This window comes from Diabrotica undecimpunctata, chromosome 7 (genome assembly GCF_040954645.1).
Source record: "Diabrotica undecimpunctata isolate CICGRU chromosome 7, icDiaUnde3, whole genome shotgun sequence".
Taxonomy (NCBI): Eukaryota; Metazoa; Arthropoda; class Insecta; order Coleoptera; family Chrysomelidae; genus Diabrotica; species Diabrotica undecimpunctata.
The window spans coordinates 140,247,678-140,254,715 of NC_092809.1; positions in this window are offsets into that span (position 1 = coordinate 140,247,678).

Consider the following 7,038-nt stretch of genomic DNA (forward strand, 5'->3'; position numbering starts at 1 on the left):
ACATGTGAGGGCTTTACAAGGGTGAGATGACTAGTTTCCTTGCAGTATACATTACGTTTTAAATTAAACTATATTCTTGTTACGTTTCTTCTAGATTTATTCGTACATTTAGATGTGATGAGCTATGTATATTTACTATGGTATCAAAATTATTTATCATCCAGAACTGGATGAATTTATGCAAAGAGCAGATATCGTTAGATTGTAAAGTCACAAACTTAACTGGCTTAGCCACTTAAAAAGAATGCCAGATAACCGAGCTGTCCGATTAATTCAGAGATGGAAACTCCTTTCGTCCTAAATTCCGTGGAATGTCGTTTTTTCAACTGCACTGAGAGGATGATGATTTTGTGCTTTCGTGACGTGTGTTTGTATTTTTCGCTGAAAATGTTCCATGAAAGTGTTCCGTAGCACAAATAGTACATTGTTTACACCAGTTCTTTACGTCGTCGGAACTGTTCATCCAATAAAACCGTTCCCGAATTCGCTGAATGGTTTTCTTTACACCCAAATGCCCTCCTGATGGACTGTCGTGTAACTGACGAAGTACTTCGGCTATTGTACTCTTTGGGATCACCAACTGTCTTCTCTTCTCTGAACCGTCATCATTTTCCAATACTCGTTTAAGTAAGCTATCTTCCACGATAAATGAGTCCCACTGGGCCCAATACGCCTTAACTACTGAGCATAGGTTTTATATTTCTTGCCAAGGTGGTCGACGGTTTTCCTCTTTCCATTTTCGAATTTTTTGTATTACTGAATCTCTCTCTTGTTCTTTACTTATCTTACCTTATCTTAGTAGGCGTCCAATCGTCATTGACCATCCTTGTTCTTAGCACTGCTACTTCCTTGGATTCCGTTTTGTTGCAGTGGGAACACTCTGCTGGGCATGGCCTTCTGTAAAGAGAATCAGCGTTTCTGTGGCTAACTCCGACCCGGTGCTCAATCTTGAAATCGTATTCTTGGAGTCGTTCGATCCATCTGGCTATCTGACCCTCTGGATTCTTAAACTGCATCAACCACTTAAGGGCGGCATGGTCGGTTCGGATTAAAAACTTTCTTTCAAAGAGGTATTGATAGAAGTGCTCTACTGATTTTACTACTGCTAGAAGTTGTCTTCTCGTGACGCAATAATTCCGCTCAGGCTTTGAAAGAACTTTACTAAAATATCCGAGGACTCGTTCATATCCTCCTTGAATCTGAGATAGCACTTCTATTCCCACATTACTTGCATTTGTATCTAAGATGAACTCTTCTTCCTGCAGAATATATCCTAAAATTGGTGCTGTGATTAAATGCTTTTTTAAGGTCTCAAAGGCATTTTGGCAGTCTGTATCCCAGCGGTAATCTCTCGCTTCCTCTGTAAGTCGCGTAAATGGCTTAGCGATATCTGCAAACTTCTTAATAAACCTCCGGTAGTAAGTACATAGTCCAAGAAAACTTCTTACTTGATGTTTGTCCGTTGGTTCTCTCCATTCCTTAATGAATTTATTCGTCCCTTTTCTGGAGAGTTCCAATCACAGGTATAAGAGGGAACCCATTTGGATATTACCTGCTAAAAAATACTTGTTGGAAAAAGATGTTTACAGTTTAGATGAGTCATTGTTTATCGTAACAATATCTTATAAAAGCTAAGGCACTTTCCTAATTTGCTTCTTTAAAATATTTTTTTTTAGTTATAGAAGTTACTTTTGCAATAAGCTTTCTTAGGATAGGTTCGCTATTTTATGTGAAATAAATATACCAAACAAAAGTTTTGTCAATTATATTTTTGGATCCTTATACTATTTTTTAGATTATCTCAAAACTTTGTTTTTGGCACTTTGGCACTTTCTTATTTCCATTCTTTAATTACAGAATTGGTGACAAAGTATTTTCAATTAAAGTTATACGTATATATAAAAGTTATAACTGCTTGTCTTTTGTTTTAAGGCCATTTGATATTCAATAGCTTGTATAATGCAGAAAAGGTGATCAACTATTGATCTTTGTCCCTAAAACCAGCTTGTTCTTCAGCTTCCATATCTTTGTATTCATTTTCTATTCTGTTTTATCAGTTTTCCATATTTTTTGCTAAACGAGCTTGACAAGCAGTGCCCCTATAATTATCTTATTCAGAAAGGAAGATGAAGTCCAAGAAGGCCGAAGTTTGATGCTGAATCAGGCAAAAAATGTTTAATTCCTAAAACACATAAGAAGAAGAATAACTAATAAACAGTCAAATTTATTATTGGCGTTACAATACTGTGAACGTTTACCTAGCGTATAGTCATCTGAAAATATTGATAATGGTCAGCTACACATGAAAGGCTAGAAACTTTTCCTTCCGCACTCGTAATACACGAAAACATAGATGTCTTCAACACATTAAAGTATTAAATATAGTTTTTAGAGCTCATAAACTGCTTCCGGAAATATATTCCCGATATATATTATTAAATTAGATTGTTTTTCTCTACCGGAAATAATCTGTTTCATCTAATGTGCAATCATAAGTATCTATCATTCAAAACGTGTAGCTTTAACTTTAGTTAAATTTCCTCGAATATAAAAATAGACGATTTTACATACTTAAAGGGCATTTTTGATTGTTTTGGTTTTTCTTTTTGATGTTTTTTTTATTGTTTACGTAAAAGGTACTTGTGTACATTAAGTTACTTATTTATACAATTTTAATAAAATAATAAATTGTGGATTGTTGTTGTTAAATACAGTAGATATTTTCAAGCTGCCCTTATATTCGGCAAGAGGGCCTGCCCAGTTCCATTTCAGCGTTTTAATTCTTCTATCTGCATCCGTAACACTAGTTTTTCTCCTAACTATTTCATTTTAAGGGGCATTAACTGGTACTTAATAGTATCTATCAATCAGAAAAAACTAGAGAAGAACAAGGTTGATTCAGGCCACAACTTGAATTGAGGTGATCATGATACCAAAGCCTGGGAAACCCCCCAATAAGGTGACATCATATAGACCAGTATCACTCCTACCTGTGATGTCCAAGGTGTTTGAAAAACTCATCCTGCGAAGAATCCTACAAATAATTGAAAAAAAGAAAATAATTCCAGATCATCAATTTGGATTTAGAAATAAGCATTCGACAATTGACCAGGTGCATAGAATAACTGCTATAATTGAAAGATCATTATAGAAAAGAAAAGTCTGTTCTGCAACCTTCCTAGATGTGGCACAGGCGTTTGATAAAGTCTGGCATAAGGGTTTAATACATAAACTTAAATCATTCATGCCTAAACAATATTCAAATATATTACAATCATATCTAGCGAACAGACATTTTAGAGTTAAACAAGAAGATGCATACACTGATCTCAAGGATATTGAAGCAGGTGTTTCACAAGGGAGTGTATTGGGTCCAGTCCTATAACTAATATACATGTGTGATATACCTGAACTAGAAGACGACACCATAGCTACCTTCGCAGATGACACTGCTGTCTTAGCGGTAAGTGACACCGTCGAAGAAGCTACAGAAAAACTACAAAATTCAATAAATAAAATCCATGAATGGACCAAAAAATGGAAAATTAAGCTGAATGAGAATAAATCAGTCCATATAAATTTTACCAATAAGAGAATTAATAATATTCCAATTAGAATAAATGATGTCCAAGTGCCTATTGCAACATCAGCAAAGTACTTGGGGATCACTCTTGATGCGAAACTTCGCTGGAAAGCTCACGTGAAGAAGAAAAGAGAAGAACTAGGCATCCGCTACAAGAAAATGTATTGGTTAATGGGAAGACATTCCTCTCTATCCATAAATAATAAACTCCTAATCTATAAACAAATACTGAGACCAGTATGGACCTATGGCTGCCAACTCTGGGGCTGTGCCAAGCCTAGTAACATCAAAGTAATCCAGATATTCCAGAATAAAGTGCTGAGGAACATCGTAGATGCGGCTTGGTACGTGGAACAACGACCTTCACCGGGACCTCAAGATGGAAGACGTCAATCAGATAATCAAGACATTTGCAGGGAGCCATGAACAACGACTCCATCATCATGTAAACGTCGAGGCTATCCAGCTCCTCGACAATACGAACCTAGAGAGAAGGCTCAAAAGAACAAAGCCTTTTGAACTAGTGAAAAGCAGAGTAAAGTGCTAAATTTAATGCTAGTTATTAGAAATTATAGGAAAGATACTAATGAGTAGACACCTAATTTTAAGATTTCATTAGTAATTTAAGTTAGAAACAAATTGATAATTGGTCTTACTGACCAGATTTTAATGTAAGTACACTTGTGTGTCTTTAGTAAAAAAAAAAAACTTTAATTTTTTCAGTAAAAGCAAAAGGTATCTTTTTTCACACCTTCATAGTTAAGTCTAGGGTTTGGTTCGTTTTCAAAGCTAGATGCCTTACCATCTTTTTCTACAACTTTGTACGTCATCGGTTTCAAGATGTAAAGCTGATCAAAACATTGTTTCTAGTAACCTACTTTCGATATTGAGTTCATGTTGTACAAAGAAAACGGAAGTACATTAGACATATTTCCTGATTATTAGTGTATGTTAAAAAAACAAGTATGCTTATGAATATTTGCTTTTGCATCTTCTTTTTCACTCCAGTTGCCTATTTCGGTAACATCTCATCGCTGTTTTATTTTATGTAGCATCATACTACATGATACTAAAAATACATTGACCAATATATTTACTATATAGAAAATTTGTTTATTATTGCAAAATTAATATATTTCCAATAATAAAAATACTCTACTATCAGCAATAAACTAACATTAAATCATTTAATCAAACTTTTATACCGTTTCTTCAAAAAGAAGCAAAAGAAATATTATATTTCACACTATTTTAAATAGTTCTAATCTATTCTAAAACGATTACTTTGAATACAAAATACTCTTATCTGTCCTGGTTTCCTTTCTTTGATTCTGATTTTGTTCCATTTATCATTTGTCACACTAATGTATTATTCTGCATGCTGTATGTAATCATCGACGTAATCTGATACCCGGGATCTTTGCTTTTATCAAAACAAATCAAGTGGAACTGCAGCACGTTATTAATATTAGAAAGAAAGCGGCGATAGTGCGTGTCCTTGTCTGCAATTTGTAGTGCGTGAGTGCCACCCGCAGTTTTTGATAGAGCCCCTCGTTCTTTCCTGTGGACATAATGATTGCTTACTTGTTTAATCGATCCCAACCGACCCGGTATATTACTTGCAAGAGTCCTACCGGGATACAGATTCGGACTATAAACCAACAACCTATCATTACAAACTTTAGTAACGTATTTTCCTTCCATACTTTTCCTAGACATTGAGATAAATATACATATACACAAATCAACATCGTCTAGTATAAAATGATTAGTTAGAACGATTGGGCCCTTTTACGTAATATAAGTTTAAAGTAATATCATGAATGTGTTGCCTGTGTGAGTCCAGTTCAAATAGGTAAAAATAAATTAAATAAGACTTTCTCACAATCAATTTAATTTTACCACTAAAACGACCGGTTCCGCTTACTACACTTTGCTAAGCATCTTCAGGTCTAACGGTACCAGGTAAATTAAATACTAAAATTATAAAGCCCACATTAGGGTGCTGTCTAATAAAGATAACAATCACAGTAATTATGCCAATATTACATGTCTGTGATTATTAATATGAATAAAATTGATGAAGCAGACAAAGTAAAAAACCACAAATTGGTATAAGATAATCTATTGAATTGAAATAAATTAGTAATTAACCAAAATACTACTTACTGGTGTTTCTTACTTACTAGTCGTGAGATTACAGAATAAGTAGACGTACTTTACAAAACGCACCATTACACATATATTAAAATTTTGTGGATAAAAAATTGTAGAAAGCAAAACCAGTAACAATAGTTTTTATTATTATTAATTTGATTGTCGATGAAAAATAAATTAGTCGAGTCATTTTAGCTTAAGCATATATGAATATATTATTTTTTAATGTTGGGATATCGATAGAAAATGATATTATAATGTTATGCCAATTGTTTGTTGATATGTTAATATGTAACAATAAATGTTACTTAATATGTTATTTTTCTGTATATGTGTCATTTCTAAAAATAACCGCTTCTGTTCATTTTACTACTTCAGAACTTGCCTTGATTGTTAGAGGATCTTTAGTTTCAGTGTATCAATGTGCTATGGTTTTAACATTTCTAAATGCTAAAAGTTTTCGGTAAACTGAATAATACGGTCCTGAAACCGTCTATACGTCTACATACAATTATTAAAAGCAACCCTAGGGCCTCGCTGCTCGCTCATACATTTCGGTAGTGTGTATGTGCGAAAAAAACTGGAATTTCTTTCCTTCCAACAGTTTTATTGCATCTTTCTCCACTCGCGTACGATACGGCGGGAAGAAAACGCTTTTTTCTGCTCTGTTAATCTCAACTTGGAAACCGATCGCTATCGTACGACGTGGCAGCGAAAAATCTTTTTTACTTTGTGTCCCGAATGGAGAGATTTACAATGCTAAAAAAATAAATCAGATCATCTCGTTGCTCGGAAGAGTTTAGAGAGGAGACAAAGATTTTTTGAATACGACTAAGAAAGATGTATGCAGCGTCGGCAAGAGGGAAATAAATGTATAATTTATAAGAACATATAGAAAGAAAAAGATAAACAGTTTACGTGTAAAAGATATTTTGGTTACATACATATTCTGCCAAGAAGATTTTGTATATTAACTTATATATCGCCAAATAAAATAAACAACGACGTCACAATATAAACTTTTTGGGAACATGAGCACAACGCAGTAAGATCAATAACCAATACTTGTCCAATTGTAACAATTAACTACCCTTTGAAAGTTGGGAACTAATGGGTAACAATAGAACTCCAACTAATGTTGGGAGCCAATTGTTTTGCGCTAGACTAGCTCTAGTCTCTCAGGTGTAAGTTCATCTTATCTTAAATGCAAATCTAAAAAATGAGCTTTGATGGGACATATAAAACAGGATATTAACTAATCATATTTATTATACAGAATAACCTGCCTTTATAAACAA